This window comes from Anoplolepis gracilipes, chromosome 13 (assembly GCF_047496725.1).
Source record: "Anoplolepis gracilipes chromosome 13, ASM4749672v1, whole genome shotgun sequence".
NCBI classification, from domain to species: domain Eukaryota; kingdom Metazoa; phylum Arthropoda; class Insecta; order Hymenoptera; family Formicidae; genus Anoplolepis; species Anoplolepis gracilipes.
This window is the reverse complement of record NC_132982.1, coordinates 6,601,526-6,620,673: the sequence shown is the minus strand read 5'-3', so window position 1 is coordinate 6,620,673 and position 19,148 is coordinate 6,601,526. Positions and strand designations below refer to the sequence as shown.

General features: G+C 32.6%; 1 long non-coding RNA gene across 8 annotated transcripts in view; it reads left to right on the top strand.

Moving 5' to 3' along the window:
- LOC140672214 (uncharacterized) overlaps positions 1-19,148 on the top strand; it is a 214,800-nt gene that overhangs the window by 38,850 nt on the left and 156,802 nt on the right. For 7 of the 8 annotated variants that reach the window (XR_012047854.1, XR_012047856.1, XR_012047852.1 and 4 more), the window contains exon 3: positions 16,322-16,360. The exons of the other annotated variant lie outside the window; for it this stretch is intronic. This is a non-coding gene — a long non-coding RNA (uncharacterized lncRNA). The remainder of the gene's footprint in view (positions 1-16,321; positions 16,361-19,148) is intronic. 8 annotated transcript variants of the gene reach the window in all.

Below are 19,148 nucleotides of genomic sequence, written 5' to 3'. Positions count from 1 at the left end.
ATAAAGTTGTGTCACGAAGTAGAAATTTCCGTGCTGGTGACATTTCGCGTGCAGTATAACTTTGCCAACGTTTGCTAAATATTTAGTCGACATACATCCGTTTGCATAATGCTCAAAGATCCACCCTGCAAACCGCAAGAGCCGAATTCCCAGCATGCGTGTAACGCCGAATGTAAGGATGCCTCAGTCTAATCCCTCGCTGGCATCGCGTACATAAGCAACCGGTTATACCTGCAGAACTCAAAACCGTACGACCGCATTTAGCGTTAAACACGTGTTGCGAACACGGAAGGGGCTCTAGCATGTTTTCGTGAAATTGCGGAGCGTGTTAAGCCTGATTTGTTGAAATTTCCATTGCAGCGCAGATCAAGATTTGATGACCTCAGCATTTCTCGTGATTTAAAGTCAATGGGAGTAACACTGATAGTAGAAATGAGTGGTTTACATTTTGGAGTAATTTATCGTGATAAAATCACCATAATTTACAGTTGTATGAAATCGTAGAAATGCTAATATATGTATATAATGAATATTTATTCAAATGGTTGTCATAAAAAATGAAATTAATTATGATTAATTTATTAAAATAAAATACATTTCTTTAAAATGATAAAATATCATTTTTTAATGTAATTTTTTAAAAATCGATTGATTACTTTAATATATCTCTTGAAATTTGTTACATAGTATAATTTTCATTAAATTTTATAATTATTATGCTAAAATTCTGTAAATATATATTTGCATTAGAAAATTGCAAAATATTAATTGCACTCAATATGCGTTATCGATAAACTAGATTTATTTATTTATTTTTGCACATATACACACATACGTATATATCCACAGTATATAAATATTAATGATTTTTTATTTAAACGAAATTACAATATAGTTACAATACTTTGAGATTGTATTGACATAAATTGCGAAATAACTCGTCGAACGTATTATATTTATACAATATCAAGCCAAGAATGCACGTATTGTTCTGGAATTGGCTATATGTGCCTTGCGTGAATATAAATTCAGTTTTTATTTACATAAGCGTTGAGAATTTAATTCGCGCAGAGTTTTATCGCGTAGGGAAGGTGATATTAAGTTCGATTTTAGCATTCATTATTTAAATCGAGTAACCACTTGGTGAACAGTCATTATTGCCGATATTTCCAAGAGTATTGTAAACCGGATAATACATTTTCAATATTTCACGCAATGAATTTTACAAGAAGGTTAAACCCAATGGCTGCACAAAAATTCGCAGCTCGTTGATATCTTTTATATACGTAGACACATATACAGCCATTTTGCGTGTCATATCAATTATTGATTTTAGTGCCCTGCAAAATATTGTGTTCGAAGATTAGCAATGTTTTCGATATCACGATTTTTATCTCATTTACACGGGAAAATTCGTGATGATATTGAGATGACATAATTAGTATTCTTAATGTGTTTTTGTCACGCATAAAACGATATCGATCCATCGGACCAATTTTTAAAAGTAAACATATGAAAAAGATAAAAATTTCCACTCATAAAAATCGAAAAAAATCTATTCTGCTATAATTATACATCGGCCTTTTCCATTCTTACTTTCTTACGTTTCTTAGATTCTTAGATTCTGGACATTATATATGTATATCAATTATCTTTGATCTCATATATTCGCGTGGTCGCTCTGCTTTCAGCATACTTAAAAAATGCAACTGCTCGTTAAGAGTTCACGACTAGAGGGTATTCTTCATATTATGCCATTTCATTTCACTGTTATCAGAATTTCCCGAGTTTTTATAAAACGGCGGTTGATTTAGTACCGTAACGAGCTACCCTTTTGTGAGACGTCTTCTCATGCTAAACACCGCTATTTCGCCGGTAGCTAAGAAATCGCGGCTTAAGAACCAACCCGCAGGTTCTCACCGCATTCCACGGCCTCAATGCTGTAAGTGATATCGATTTTCTTGGCGTGTAGTGTAAACGGACTATTACCTTCAGTATATCTTCTTTAACCTTCCATAATAGTGGGTGGCATTGCTTTTTTTAGGGTTGTATAGGTTTTATAATAGTTATACCGTTTATTCTCTCCTCTTTTTTTCATTCAAGAAAAAAAGAATCAACTTCGACCTAATTTGTCTAGATAGTTTGAGCAACGAAAGGATTGATTTCATTTATCCAATGAGAGATATCATAATCTGAAGATATTTTTCTTTATCTGTAATTCCTTTTTATATAGAGTCTCATCCGATTTATGTCATTCTTTTCCATGAATGTCATCTCTGATGAGAAGTAGTCACGGTAATAAGGTGTCAAAGTGCGCCGCGAGTTTATGGGGCAACTTTCAACCAGTTGACAATCGTGAAGTGATTTATCGGAGCGCATTCGAATCGCGATCGACGCCATGACTTACGACCGACTTTATCAATATTGAAATAAGATTAATTCGTCGGGAGTTGGAAAGTAAAAATCGGGGACGAAGTGAATGCGCACAATTTAAGTTTTCAATGCGGAAGCACGACATAGAGTCGGGGCAAGGTGATGGTAAAACGAAGTGCCCCCGAATGCAGCGCATTTAAGCTTAATGGTATATTAAATCGGGAAGGACTTCTCCATCCCTTTTCGTGTAAGTGTATTGAAAAGTGTTTGATCGATTACTCTTAAAAACCGATGTAGGACCGCGACTCGAAAGAGGGGATTGTATTATGCTTTCGGCAAATGATGTAAGTCGTTCGATAAATTCTGCGATGACTGTTTAAACGTACATACATGCCATTTTCGCGATAATAGATCGAAAATCAGCTATCAGTGATCCGCAAATTAGTATTACATTTAATCGGAAATCTGTGACGAAATATTATTAACATAAGCGAAACTAATCTTGTTATCTTATGATTAGCATAGCGATTGTTTAATTTTTGCTTAGTATAAATAAAGCTAATGTATCAGTGTTAAACTCGAATAGTATAATTGCTTTTGCATTGAATATTCATTGCTTGGTTTGAGAAACCATAGACAAAATTAAACTTATGTAAACATATCTCCAATTATAATGGTTAAGTAAAACATTTTCATATTGAGAGATTTGTAAATATTAAATCTAGAAGAGTGGTACGATTAAATGTACACTGTATGGAGTAATATCGGCGTAGCGTATGTTTTAACGAAAGGTATATATAGCTGCTGCATAATTATGGATTCAAAGCGCGACCCACCTCGCGCGTTGTGTTGTTGACTTACATGTTCGTCCGCTTTGATGTCATGGCCGAACGGGCTGAGGGCGTAAAAGCTACCTGTGACAGTGTGTATGTAAAAGCCAAACGCACAATAACTAAAGACGCATAAGCTCGAAGCAAGATCGCTTTGAAGTTCTTTCCCGTCAATTACATTGTGCAGTCAAATAATATTCGAATAATAATAACAATATATTAAAAAAATTGAATAATTAATAGAAAATATTGCATCTTTATTTGTGTATTATCGAGTTTTTATTATTTAAAATATATCTTTACAGTTAACAAATCTTAATAATCAAATATTAATATTTTTCGATATTAATATTTTATTATTAGTTTGTAGAGGTCTGTAAATATTTGTGCTAGTGGTTTATTAATTATTATGTTAGCTTCTTGAAATTTACAGAATATTATTGATTAAATTATATTTTAATCTTTCCTGGAGTTATTATAATTTATTAGTTTAATTAAAAATATTAAACGAAGGCGAGAAATTCACGCTTTACAATGTTTTCTTCGTTGCGAAAAATAATAAAAATTCAAGTCAACGAATGCCAATTAAAATGTAATTTATGTGCAACTAATTTTATTATTATTTTGCCTTGGATATTTCAAATAGCACAATGTTTGAAGTTTTTATTTTCAATGCATACTGGATACATTTACGTTTTCTTGCGGTTTTATATTTTGATATTTTATTTTCAATTAACATTACATAGTATATAATGAAGAAAGTTTTAATTATATGATACGCCACAACTTCAAAAAGTTGTATAGTTACAGATGGAAACATAATACATTAAATGGATATAATGTTAAAGCTATTGAATTCTAAGCTAAGAAACACTTGATTTCATTAAAATTCATAAAGAAAGGTAATTCTAGTAAATGACCGAATATGCATTTTCAATAGCAGAGATATATCCTATTAAATATTGTAATAAATTGTTTTTCGTTTGACGCGTTTGAAATTTGTAGTTTCAATTTTTTAGAATAGTCTAGTAGTCAGTGTAGAATAACAACGATCTCCGATATAACAGTTTTTTTTTTATATATATTATTCGCGAGCGGTAAAAAATTCTGCCTCGACAACAAATACGAAGAAAAAAAAGAGTTCGATATTCTCAGGGTTAAATATCGCTGAAAATACGAATTCGGGAAGCGCGGAATTGCATTCGGTGCGCGAAACAAGCAGGGCGTAATGAATCCGCAGTAGTCGCGCGTGTTTTAAATCAGACACGTAATATTCCTCGTCGCGCGGACGCGCACCGCTGTTCGGTCCGAACTCGCAATACAATCGCCGGCGTGGAAGCTGGTGAATTACAGCCTCGCTGTTTCAGGCCAACCGTGTCGCTAATTCCGATCTTCTGAAACTTCGCGCGGGCGAACAGCCCGAAAAGTTGGTGTCAGTATTTCGCAAAAACAAGGGAATCTATTCTATCTTACCGTAGCCACACGAGACTTTCGTAAGCGCGATACATTTTGCAGCAGAATAAACGTCTTTTGAACAACGAGTTGCGAGTTCTATAAATGTCACAGTTGTGTATATACGCAACAAAAGTAAGATAAAAAGTTTTTCGATTAAGCTGTAAATATCTTATTGATTTGATATGAAAATAACACGAGTATTTTTTTTTTTTTTTTCTTGTACGTTCATGTTTTTTTTTTTTTTTTTTTTTTTTATATACAAAGAGTTTGAGGTGCAGAAGAAAAACGTACTGTGAATTTTAAATAACAAAATAATATTACTTGTTTTAAAAATTGTATATAAAATCCTACATGTGTGTGAGAACAAAAATATAAAACCAGATATCCTCTATAGAGAAAGTAATTTTACTGCATACTGTAGGTTCTCGTAACGGAAATAAATCTTCGCGTAGAACAGCGGGCCGTTTTCGGAGCGAACAAAAGGGCGCGATAAAAATCGCTTCATTCGCAACGCCGGTACTGGACGAATTTCGAAAATGTTTGTCAGTATCGGTGCGCATAGAATAGAATCTGCGGGTTTAATTCTTCACGCGCTGGCCGAGAGATAAGCCGAGGCGCAATTTCGAGACAGCAGCCGATCCTTTGCCTGTCGCGCGCGCGAGCCAACGAAGTTTCATCGAATTAAACTTTTCGCCGGTTATAAGTTTCTACACAGACAACAACGACTACGACGACGAGAGAGACAACGGGGAGAGTGTAGTCACTTATGGCAATCGCGCAAACGGAAAATCTGCATGTATATCACCTCATCGCGTCCTTATTCAAATTACGTGCGCGATTCAACTTTCTCCGCGATAGTCACGTGACACCCGTGAGCAGCGATATGGGATTCCGAGTATTGTGAACTTTGTGAACATTGATCAACGAACCGCCCGGGTTCTGTCCCGTCTCTAGGGAATGGCGAGAAGTGTGCTCTTAGCTCCGGTCCGGAATCTAATCAGAGAAACTCGTGCCACTGTAAAATCCGATATAAGCAGTAAGCGGCGATTCTGTCCTTCTCTTTCTCGTTTTAAGGCCGCCACTTTCCTCGTGAAGAAGAAATTGTGGGATCAACGTCTTAATGTTGGATATCTCGCGGCTCTGTTACGAAGCAGAATTTTCAGACGAGGATTTTCGGAACAATACTGGCGTAATTGCTGGCTCGCACCGGTTCACAGTCTTAAATGATAGACCTCTTGCTATTCATATGATAATACATCTAACGATGGCTGTTAACTATAGGAATTAATATTGCATGCGTGTGTAATCAAATAATGCATATAAGTTTTAACGAGATTTCAGAATTATATTGTTAGAAATATCAAAGTTTGCTTATACGAACTAGTTTAATTAGACAAATGATATCATTTACATTGCATTTTAGATAAGTTGCAAAATTATAAAATATTTGATATGTCTTGATATTTTTTCTATCTGGCCATTGTTATCTTTTAAGATAAATGACATTTCGATATCTCAAAATCTTTCAATATTTTTTTTATTTTAAATCAATTTTTTTTAATTTCATATATATTTGAATTAATTTAACAATTGTTTTAATAAATATTTAATATAATTGTGGTAAAAAAGATTTTATAAGAAAGTATAATGTTTCGTATTTATTATTTAACATATTGACTATTAGTATTGTTATCAACATCAGTTAACATTGGTTAACTATTAATTTGTTAACATCAGCTACTAATAAATTTTGTAATCCATTTCTATCTTTCCTTTTGCAAGCAACTCTACTATTGATATTCCATTGCTCATGGCTTTCTTCCTGCACAGAGGGATGGCGCCAGAGATTTGTGAAGCGCGTTTCAAAATGCATTTAAAAGATCTCGAAAGAGAATATTTTATTTTAAATAGGGATATATACATTGAAAGGTATTTAATTTATTCGTTATTGATAATTATTTGCATTATTTTAAAATGTAAAAGTTGTTGCGAATTCAGAATTCTGTAATCTGAGTTATCATGTGATGTATCATTCATTAACATTAAATAGCACAATGTTTATTTATAAAGTAGAAGAGATATATTTTGTTATTGTATATTTTGGTCGTAAATTTTTATTAATTTTTATCGTAACGGTTAAATGAATCAAATAAAGTTACATATAGTACGTTAGAAAGATACAAAATATTTTTCTTTTTAAGATGGTAGATAGTTGACTTTACTATTAATTGATGGAGAGATATTGGATGTTGGTATATTTATTTGTCGAAATTATGTTCTTTACCATCGAATCAAGAAAGGGGACAAAACGACAGACGAATCTGCGAGAAACTAACGTTCCTACTTTAGATAACGTAGTTACGTGTAGTAGATAAATAAAATTTCTTCTAGTCTTTTATAAATAAAATTATGTTGTTAGCATACAGCTTCTTATACAAAATAATAAAGCATAGTTAAAAATAGATAATTATATTTTACAACTTATATAGAGTATAAATTATATAGTTACCAGATTGTTAAATATTAAAATTTAACAAAATTTTTTTAATAAAATAGATTATTCTGTTATGCTTAAATTCTTTATTTAAACCATATACATATATCACATTGACGCATTACAGCAAATATTAACTTTCTTATTTGCCACAATTACACAATCGCTATATTATTTATTATCCGAACATTTTATTTTATTGTATAGTGATCAGTTTCAGGCATATAGACATTATTAATATTTTGTAGAAGTTTTATTTAATCCCAGTAGATAGTTTTCGAACTTTGCAAGAATTTCAGCCAACATGCAAACTTTGCGCTTACCATCATATTTTATATTATCGCTTCGGGGTAAACCAATCTAAATGTTGGTTTGTGAGAGCTTAATTCCATTTTCCGACCGTACCTATTAATAAAACTTTCATCAATATTGGCTAAACCATTTTTGAAAAAACTTTGGCAGTAAAGTTAAACATCCGCAAAATTTAATATTTGACCTGTTACTGCTTTCTTTGTCTCTTTCTTTCTCAATATATAATAATTTTAATAATTTATTTATTAATTCAAAGATAGTTTTTCGTTGATTTAATTTAAATGAATTATATAAATATATTGAAAGATATAAAATGTAAATTGTATTATTCTTAAATTGTAAAAAGCTTTAATATATGTATACGTGTATGCATCTGCACAATTTTAATCTTTGATAAGTTCTGGCTTATAAAATAAATAGCAAAAGGTTACGTTAAGATCTTGCATTAAATTTTAATAAATACTTGCATATTTTTATTTTTCGGTTTTTATAAATATTAAAACGTAAAATTAATTTTTAAGAAAAATATTTAAACAGTTGTGGAGACATCAAAATTTTAAATGAGATATATTGATTGAGGTCGAGAAAGTGACTCGGTTTTTCGTTTTGGGGAATCGTGTTTTATTAACTATCAAGTCGATTTGTACGATAATTCGTATGGAACTTTCGACAGCGTCGTTAATCCGTGTGAAATAAATGGATTGCTTGCACTCGATTACGCGGCGAATGCATTTTGTTATACCGCTTTTGATATGCACTTTCAGAGTTTTATCGATCGTGAACAAGAGTCAACACAGTCGCGGCGATAAAGCGTTCGCGTGGGTAGCGTTATCACCTTTGATTAAATCCATCCCCAAGCTGACGCTAATAGCGGACAGATCGCAGGTGGCGGTACAATAATACGCTGTATTTACAGAGCGCCCTGGGAATTAATTTGCCGCGTCGCATCGGCCGAGCACATTTTAACCAGCGATTAATTCCGGCAGACACTTGCTTGAGTCGCGCGGCCATGACGCGCTATATTCTGATGCTGTGAATTGCGCCCGGCATAATTTCGACAGCGACATTAATTGAAATTAAATGTCTAACGCGATCGCTCGCGTTTCCCGAATGTTGACGGCTCGAGCATTTCATCTTGTCGTGATAAAAGTCTTTACTTCCCTAATGAGAGAAAAATAATTTTGAAAATCAATGATCTATTTTAGAATTTTTTTTTTCTTTTTTTTCCCTTGTATTTTCAGCACGTTAAGACATATTTTTTAAATTAACACAAATACTAAGGCAGTTTGTGATTTATAATTGGATGAAAAATCTAGAAAAATAGAAACTTAAACTTACCAGAAACTAAACTTATGACAGATTATTTTTCTAATTTTAAGAAATTTTAATATTTAATTATTATATCAGAGATATGATTTTCTTCTTTCGCTTTCTTTACTTTATTCTAAAGCGCTTAAGATATTAACCCTTCGAAGATTTCGAATATATTGTTCGTGTCAGGGAAAAAGGAGAAGAATGATCTCGCTGGCTAATAGCGCATTAATGGCCTTTAACGAGCCTCTCAATTAGGGGTTGACCAATTAAGATCAGACGACGTTTAAATTCACTCGAGCGCGTCCGCCGCCAGCGACGATGGCGGTACTATCAAGAGACAGTCCATAAGTTAACGCTCCATCTGCTCGGTCGCTTTTCGGCTTTCATGGAAGGAAATGAATAGGGCAAGGCTGGCAGTCGGCCAGACAGCAAGTAACTTATTATATCTGGCATTAAATTATTATAGAGCCGCGACCGACAATGGGCATGGCGGAGTGCATGGGAAACGATTAAATCGAACGACGGATCTGGACCGCCCCAGCGGGGATGCTAATGCGCACCGATTTTCACGCGTGCAAACGCGCACGCGTGAGAAACGCGAGCGCGGATTCGCGAAATCCGCTAAATGCACGGCGACGCGTTTTCTGGTGATTGTACCCTAAATGTGTTCCGGAAATCTCTCGATGGTAAAGTTAAACGATCCGGTAGAGAGAGAGAGAGAGAGAGAGAGAGAGAGGGGGGGGGGAGGGGAAGCGTGATGGAACAAGCGGAAATATAATCGTGATTTGCGATAAAACCACAGCTATATCGCTGCATTGTGCGAATATTAATTAATAGGATGAAAATCGATTCGCTGCTGCATAGTTTTGTCTATGATTAAGTAGTTAAGTATTGATAACGAGAATTGCGAAATTTGAGCATTGTTTGTTACGGATTGTTAAATAAGAGGATGTTATAAAAGTTCTGTTTGTTATTATACGTTCTAGATGTAATTCATTTATTTTATTCTATGCGAAATTGAAGAATAAAATCAAAATTATTTTCGAAATTTAATTAATCTTTTCTATTATTTATTTTTTTACAAATGACATATAAATTTTATCGTGTTATTCGTGTTTTGTTTCGTATAAATAGAATTTTTTTCTCTCTTTCGAAAAAGCAAGTTTTCGGACTTTATTAAAGAAATCTCTAAAAGCTCGGATAATAGATTCCATATGTGGCCTCTACATAATGCATGTGCATGCAATGTACGCAACATGGCAGGCGTCTGACATTAATGCGAAATCCGAAATCATTCAAGAAATCTAGAAATTTGTCGGTGTCCGTAAGACGTTTTAATTACGGCAATTTAAATTCAATAATTTTGGTATTTTGCTCGGGCTGGCGGAGCCGCACAGCTGTTCCGCGAATTAGCATACTAAACTTTATCACCAACAGCTCGACAAAGACGTGCCAAGACGGCTGAACTAATTTCGAAGATAGAATAAAGTTGGAAACGCGTCCGCGCGCGCTCTTCGTGCCGACTCCGAAAGTGATAACTCGCTGGAATCGATACCGTCATTATTATTTAGTTTTGTAACTCTCGATCACGCGCAAAGGCGATACGATTCTCTTCTGAGGCGATCGATTGTGCATTCAAGAGTAATTTATTCGATTAGCTACGATAAAGTGCCAGGATTATAAATGCAAATTAGGTACTATAATTTAGTTTTATATGAACAATTGAAATATTGTATATACATTATTTTGTTATCGTGCCATACCTAGTTACACATAAGTATATATACATATAAAGAAATAATTAAAAGAATTAAATTTAAAAATTTTATATATTTTGAGAACTATCTAATTTTTGGCGATAAGCATTTAATTAATTTAAATTTTAACTCTTTATTAATCGTGCATTCAAAATATTGACATTTATGATGACATTATTATAATGAAATAAATGGTAAAAAAAACTGAAAAAAATAATCGAAACGGGCAGTGTATTTTCACAATTATAAAGAAAAGCTGCATAGAAAAGCTCTATAAAAGCTCAATATTATGTTTAAATATGTAAAAAATTAATAACCTTTATATTTTAAAATATCTAAGAGATAATTTTAACTTAGGTGTGTTAAAAAGAAGAAACTTATTTTATTCCAATTTAACGTTAAAAAGATGTTGCAGGAGAGATGTTGCATACAAAAAGGAAATTATTTAATTTTATTTTTATTTAATTTCCCATTTTATTTCATTTTATTTTACATAAATTTTTAAATGAATTGAAATAGCTAATATTATGATAAACCTTATAATGTTGTTTCAAAGAATTTATACTATCTCTTAGTCACGAAATTTTTTTAATCGATACATTTTTCTTCTCATATTTAATATCTAATTTAGCGCTTATTTCATTGCGTTTCTTTTTTCCTTTTACCGTAAAAAAGAGATGAGAACATTTTTCAAAATATCAGTTACGATTAAGGCTTTGTAAGAAAATTATAAAAGAGTTAAAATATTTTATATTTAATTAAATACTTTTGTGTTATTTAATATTATAATAAAAACTAATTCTCCTTAATTGTGAATATTAATTGTGTGCAAAGATCTTTCGGGAAATCCTTAAAGATTCTTATAGATTTAAAAAAACGAAAATTCCACGCCAGACTTCTCGTTAAAAATATTAATTTCTAAATAGATAAACGCGCGCAAAAAAAAACATCAATATATTTATCAGATATCAATATATTTCTTTCAATATCAAGAATATCATCGAAATAGTTTTTGTTGACCCCAATGTCGATATCGGTACTTCATCTCGATACAATAACAATTCTAGTGATTCGCTTGAAATGGGACTCATGCTAGCGCACTCGTTTTTATCGTCATTACGGCGACCATAATTTTTCGTATATCCACGATGGAAACAGTAAGACGCTTCCGTATTTCTGTCGTGGCGTCGACCGCGACTAAAGGGAGCGAGAGAGAAGGCTAGAGTGAAAGAGGGAGAGAAAGGGCGAGAAAGAGAGAAAGAAAGAGAACGAGCCAGAAATTTGTATTCAATTTCAGCGGGACTGTTTTGTTTTACTCGGTTTCTCCGCATACATTACGCGAGACGTGCGCGGCTTTTCAAACGATCTTTTATATTATCAATGCGGCTTTACCGGCCGCAAGAGGAACAGAGAGAATGCACGGTACACGCGCGAGATTCTTAGTCGGCCCCGCGTAATAAGAGGCACGTGAAGAAGACTTCGTTGTCCTCGTCTTGATAGGACCCGAGGCCGCGATGCTCGCGAGAGAAAATGCGAGAGAGCCACCAAGAAAGGCAGAGGCATAATTAAAATGTATGTACCAGCCAAGGAACGCGTAGGTGCAGCAGGAAGAGAGGGATTCTTAATGCATTTCAAAGTCTTATTATTCTAATGTGTCGTTACAGAGAGCGACCAGGTTAAGCTCTAGTCACGGGAAAGGAGAAATGCAAAAATTATAAAATTTATTTAGGAAAATCTGCACGAGACAAATTGTAATTTGCTTTTATGTATAATCGGATTAGCTGAAGCCGAATACAGATATAAAGATTATTCGAAATTGTGTCAGATAGTTAAGAAATTACAATACACAATATGAATAGAAATGTTATATACTAATCTGAAATGGATCAAGAATGAATTTAACTTTCCGTTGTCACATATATTCTTGGATATTATATACTATTGGATATTATATTCGAACATTACAGCGGATGTAAAATAATGTTACGTAAATAACACAATTTGCCATGCGATGTGATAATCTATGCGCAATGCCATTAAAGTCATATTATGAGTAAATAAAAAATAAAACAGTAGAATGAGAGAAAGAGAGAGAGAGAGAGAGAGAGAGAGAGAGAAAGATTTATATATAGTCCTCCGGGAAACGTCGCGATGCGTACACGTGTCAATATAGCGTTACGGTTTTGCGTGAAACTTTACCTATCGTGCACGGTTTTATCGCACGATGCAATTAATTTTGTCGATACAACACAACAGTAAAGTGTTACTCTTGTCATACATCGATATCTGTTGTCTCTCGACCTATATTGCTTTTTACATTATATAGGACAAACTGTATTCATGATCTTTAGTTCTAATTTTCTTTTAACAGCACATCTTTCAAATGAAAATTTAAAACTGTTTCATTATTAATTATTAAAACCAATATTATGAGAGTTAATTTCACTTTAACTTATCAAGTAAAGTGACTGTGGAAGTAATTTTATTGTACATTAAACAATAAAATTAAAACGTGTAATAAAAGACATTGTTTAATTATTAATATAATTGAAATACATAACAATGCATGTATATAAAGAAAAATGTTCCTCACTTTTTAAGAATTTAGAATTTAGTTCTTAATGCAAAAAGATAATTGTGCTTGAAAGGTTTAAATAGAAATGTATATAATATATATATATATATATATATATATATATATATATAAGTATAACGTTTAAAGTGAATATTAAAATATAATCTCTCATTTATTACCAAAGTAAAATGATTGCAAACAACATTTCTTTACTTAGAACTTTTGCACATTGATTAAAAGCAAGCGCTTCATATATTTGAATATATTTTTGTCTTAAAGAAGAACTGGACAGCTCAACTATGTCAAAAGTTAATGAATCTAATATATGTCGAGATTCAAGAATTTAACATTGCGTAAAGCATTTTTAATTTTTTAAAGTATAAAATTAGTAATTAATTTGTGAGTTGAAGTAAAAATTTGCTATGTAGAATTAAAATTATTATTTATTTTTATGAATTATTTGTGTGCAGTCACTATAAAATTGTCGAGGTATACAGTTACTTTGATATAAGATATAAGATGTAGCTTGCGAGATTAAATTAAATTCTGAGGCTAAAAATACTTTGCGCAATGTTAATTATATAATATTTCATGAATCTCGAAATATATTAGATTTATTTTGATATATCTGATTCATCTAGTTCATTCTAAATTTTAAATATTATATAACTGGGACATATAGCAAAATTGAAATTTTTAGTTTTGAATACTTTATATTTAATAAAAAGCTTAAAGAGAGAATAGTATCTTTATTTCTTCGTATAATATTATTCTCGTAGTAATACTTGTTTAACATTTTGACATCAAAATGTATACTTTGTAATGGTGTTGTAATACATTTTTTTACAAATATCAGATGTAAGAAATGATTCAAATTAAATAAGTTAAATTTCTTGAAAATCTATGGAAGAGATAAAATTCTGGTGACAGATTTTATTGTCACATGTCGCCTGTCGATTTATTTCAAGTCCACTTTGGATGCATTTTTATATCGCAGAATATAGGACGCTATGATAAAAATAGCTGAACTTACAATTTTATAGTGTAGAGAGGTTAAGTTATTATTGGTTTAAAATCTTTACTGTATTCGATAATATGAACATATTTTCTCTTAATAAAAAATATGCCCAGTAATGAATTTTAAGCTTTAAAAGTGTAAACAGATACTATGACTTTCTATACTTTAATTGAATTTTAATTCTTTGTCAGAACTTTGAAAATTTAGTTACACAAAATATATAATTTTAAAAAGCGTAAGCTCTCGAAATTGTTTTCACACTCTGTTTAAAGTACCAGCCAATTGTTTTTGCTGGACGCAGATGTAACATACATTTGCATTCGCTCTCGGGTGTATATGAAGGCGTTAGTACGAATTCTGTGGCAATTGTGCATGAGCTTCGGTATATAATTGGGATGAATATTGAGAAGTTAGCGGTGAAGTTGCGAGTAAACTTGGATGCCTCGGGGCGACCTCGCTGCTTGAGAGCAGAGACGTGTTGCGGACAGCTCTCCTCACCGTTTCTGTCCCTGCCTATCCCACCTTATTCACCTATCGCTGCTACCTCGCCTGCAAAACTGTACGAATATTCTCGATTATCCGGCACCGTGACGATGTCTCGTTCCCAGCGTCGCAGTCGAGCTTCCGGTTCCGATTCGCACGCAGAGAGGAAAACTGTTCGAAAAGAGGGCGGGATAACAACGGGGCGTGGATATTAAATACGGAGGAAAAATAGGGTGAGAATGCGAGGGTGAATTGAAAGGAAAGATTTTCTTCTAGATATGTCGTTAATCTCTCGTACTTTTACAACCAATGTTCAGCGCGTTTTTTGGATAAATTTGACATTGATTATTGTTTTGTAAAAACCTAAAGCTATGTAATTAGTAAATGAACTTACACCTAATAATAAGTACGGTTAATATTCATATATATGATTTCTGTAACAAGTGGAAACTCATACATTAGTAATTATTTCTGTATTAATTTCTTTATTTGAGTTGTCTTTTTTTTTTTCAGTAGTATTAAAACCACGATTCTTTTTTTATCATGTTATTTCATTATCCAGAATCTGCTGACCAAGGATCTGTTGCGTCTCATCGAGTAAAATCATTACGTATTACGCGCGATCATTACACGTACATCCCCGAAAAGTTCAGAAACGGTCTTGCTGCTTGAAAGCAGAGACATGTTGCGGATAGCTACCACTCCGTTCTCCTCTCCTTAACCACGTTATTCGGCTATCGGAGTTTCCGTGCAAAACTATGCGAATATTCCCGATCATCCCACCGTCCTGATGGAATTCGTGCGCTTGGTACGCGCTGGCGAAATATATCCGGCCGGATATCACGCCGAAGAAGAATCGGCGATCGAGCAGCGCCATCGCAGTGGGTCGGATTAGGAAAAAAAAGTATAGCCGTAAACGCATTTTTCCTTTTTTACTTTATAAAAAATTTATGGATAAATTTTTTTTTCAATTAGATGACGTTACCGAGATAAATTATCCATAGTCTCTATATCAAATAATGTGGTGGTAATGCGATAGTAAAAACATGAAAAGCGATTACCTATGAAATTATAAATCTGTCATAAGTATTAAATATCTAGTACCTATAAAGTAATGTTTTACAGAATTACAATAAATCGACTGACATACGACGCGCTGTTATTATGTGCACTGTTACGTGTTGATTTTGCAACAAGATTCGAATTACTTCGTGTGTCGCTCCTCGAAATGCAATCATTCTTTATAAACAATTAGCGATTAACGATTCGCGTATGATTAATTAACTCTACAATTAAAGATTTATAAATATATCAAAGCAGCAGTTTTTTATTGAAATAATATATTTATTGAAAAAAATGTTTTGTAATTTATTTATTTGAAATAAAAATCAAAACAATAGGGAATATTAATTATCATTTAGTTACGACATACAAACGATTATTATTTTCTTAACGTTTTATATATATAGTAAATATATATTTATAGTATATAAAAAACTTGGAGAAAAAGATTTTTATCTAAAATATATAATTTATATAAAAATCTTTTCTTAAAAAATAGACTTTTTAAAATTTACAAAACTATTCTATATAAAATATTTGCTTAGTATTGTGTGTGTATACATTGAATATAAAATTCAACGTTTACAATATTAATTATTTAAAGTGTTAATTATTTTGATACTATAATTTGATATTTATATGTTACAGATCAACATTACTTCAGTACAGTTAACTCCGCATCGATGAGTAAGATTTTGATTTTATTGTTATAAACGTCAAGTATACATACATACAAATATGTCTAAAACTTTTATTTTTTTATACATCTAGGTGTATACAACTTTGGATGCTTTTTTATGCGCTTTGCGTTTTTTAAATATTTTTTTTAGAAAAAGATTTTTATTTATTTATTTAATGAAAGAAGATAACAATGTTGTACGTGATTGTTGAGAAAAGCTTGCGTCCTCATTTTGCATATTTTTTCCTCTTTTTTCCCTCTTTTTATCTTCTTTCATATTTTCACAGCTTTCGACAAAGCTGACTTTGACGTCGAAATATATCGTATCCCGTTTGACCATGACGGCATTCACGTAACACTCGCCAACGTCCAAGCGAGCAAAATTCCGAAAAAAAATCAGAATATCTCTCAAAGTCTCTTACTAACTGAATCTCACGCTAATAGTCTGTTCTGATAAAGTCTTTTTAACATTATCCAAAATTTTGTTTTTTGTTTATACTTTATAGCAAATAAAATAAGTAAGGAATGTTTAACAAGTGGGCCAAATGAATCGCCCGAGTCGCTAAATGACGAAATTGTTTTCTTTGTTTATAAAAAATTTTTTGTTGACATTTCTTTCTTTCCCTTATATTACTAATACGCTATTAAACTTTTCATGTTTTTTAAACACCTCGCATAATATGCGTATGAAGCTAATTAAATTATATAAAGCAACGATTTTGTGGTGCGGGGAGGGCGGGAAGGAAGAGGAAAAGGGGAAGGAAGCGTGTAGTCGACAGCGATTGTTGCATTATTAACTTTACGCGCGGCTGTTTCTTCACTGAGCTTCGTCGCGGCTACGTAGTTTCTACCGAGAGTTTCGCGAGCGCGTCTTTCTGCTTCCGTTTAATGCGAATATAAAGCTCAAGTCCTGCGTATGATCGTTATGAAAATCCGACAGCAGAGTCCCGTAATTCGATGCAAAACCAAGCCGACGACAAGATTCGCCTCGCGTGTTCCAGTTTTATAGTCTTAAAAAACAATCTCTCGTTGAATTTTTCACGGAAATAATATTATTTTTTATTTACTTTTTCCTCTACACATTCGTCTGATAGTATTTGCGGAAAATTTTCGTTTATAACCGACGCTCTTTGCGTTTCTCTATTCATTAAATTATATTGAAAGCTTGTATATTATTTTACACCTCTCGCGGATGTGATGTTTTAAATGTTAAATTTTGAAATATATCTTTATGCCTTGTTCCACAATAGGACTGTATATTTATTTAGTCCATGTTTCGAAATTTGCTGACGGTCTGAAAATCTCGACGCTCAGCATAATAAAGGAAGATCTTCGTACGAAACATTATTATTTGGGCTACTGGCTTGCGCAGAGTCTAACGACTACATTAGGTTACCATGTTACATCTCGTGACAGCCGCTTTTCATATCCCTGCCGTCACGAACGCGCGCCCTACGTCTCATAATAGATATAATTCACTGAATAAATATATGTAAATTGTATAATCGAATACGATGTCGTGCCTTTTTCGTATGGAAGACATATCAAACATAATTCTTCTGCTTAACATCGTTATGATAATCATAATGCAACATTTAATTGCGGAAAGATATGTAAATATAATATTTACTCTTTAATATATTACGGTTATGATCAAATTTTGTGTATATATATATATATATATATATATTTTTTTTTTTTTTTTGGAAAGATTTCAAATTTGATATATACTCAGTAACTAAGAAATGAAGTGGATATACATATTTCTGTCTCTTTAAAAAAATAGATATTTAACTAACATATGTTTGACTAATACATCATATTTGAACACATTATCTTTTCTTTTTAAAACTTGTGTTTTTTTAAAAAAAAAAAAAAAAAAAGAAGAGATTGTTTTTTATCACTCAAAATTTTACATGAGATTTCCGTAAATTGTTATGTTTCAATCTTTATCGAGAAAGCGTCTTTTTTTTAAATATAAGATATACGAGTTATAAACAAAAATTCTATATAAAATATATTAAGCACCGTGTTGGATTATTATAAAAGAATTTCTCGATAGATTAGTTTCATCGTTCGCGCACGTTATGGAACGTTACGTCGATCCTTTACATGCCGTCCCATAAGCGTAGCCGACGAAGGTAGCAAGGAGCTCGTTTAATAAATAATTCCCAGGGTCCGTGTTCGCTTCGGTCAGTTCGTTCATTTTTACAGCAGTGGTTCTAGGTATCGATTTCCTGCAACTGTAAGAAAAATAGACCGCGTTCTGGTAAATTTTTAATCCACACCGCCGTCAATGTCTAAATAAAGAAACTTTCTCCCCCTTTATGCAGAACTCGCGCGTCTAAGAAAGTTTTCGGATCTAAAGAAATGTACAAGACCGAGACCAGATGGTGAGGGATATGCACGTTCAATATTTATGCGTTGAAAGTTTGTGCTGCCTCGTACTTTTCTATTACAATAGTGTCCCATTGAACTTGTTGCTGAACTTTGACCAGCTAAAGATTATGTGGCGAACATTTCAATATTTGAGTGATTGAAGGCAAAAGTAAGTTGTAAGTAGATATATACGCGAAATATTATATATGTAATTGAATTTAAAAAAAAAAAATATATGAGGTTGATTTAAAATTATGAAATCATTGAGCTAACGAATTGTTCATCGCAGGGGATTAGCTAAAATCTATACTGCATACAGATTGTATCGAACAAAGGATTCTGTCAGTATTTAGTATATCCAAGAAGATCTTTATCCGATCTACACAAGACGGTAAATTACATCGCGCGGATTGGAGT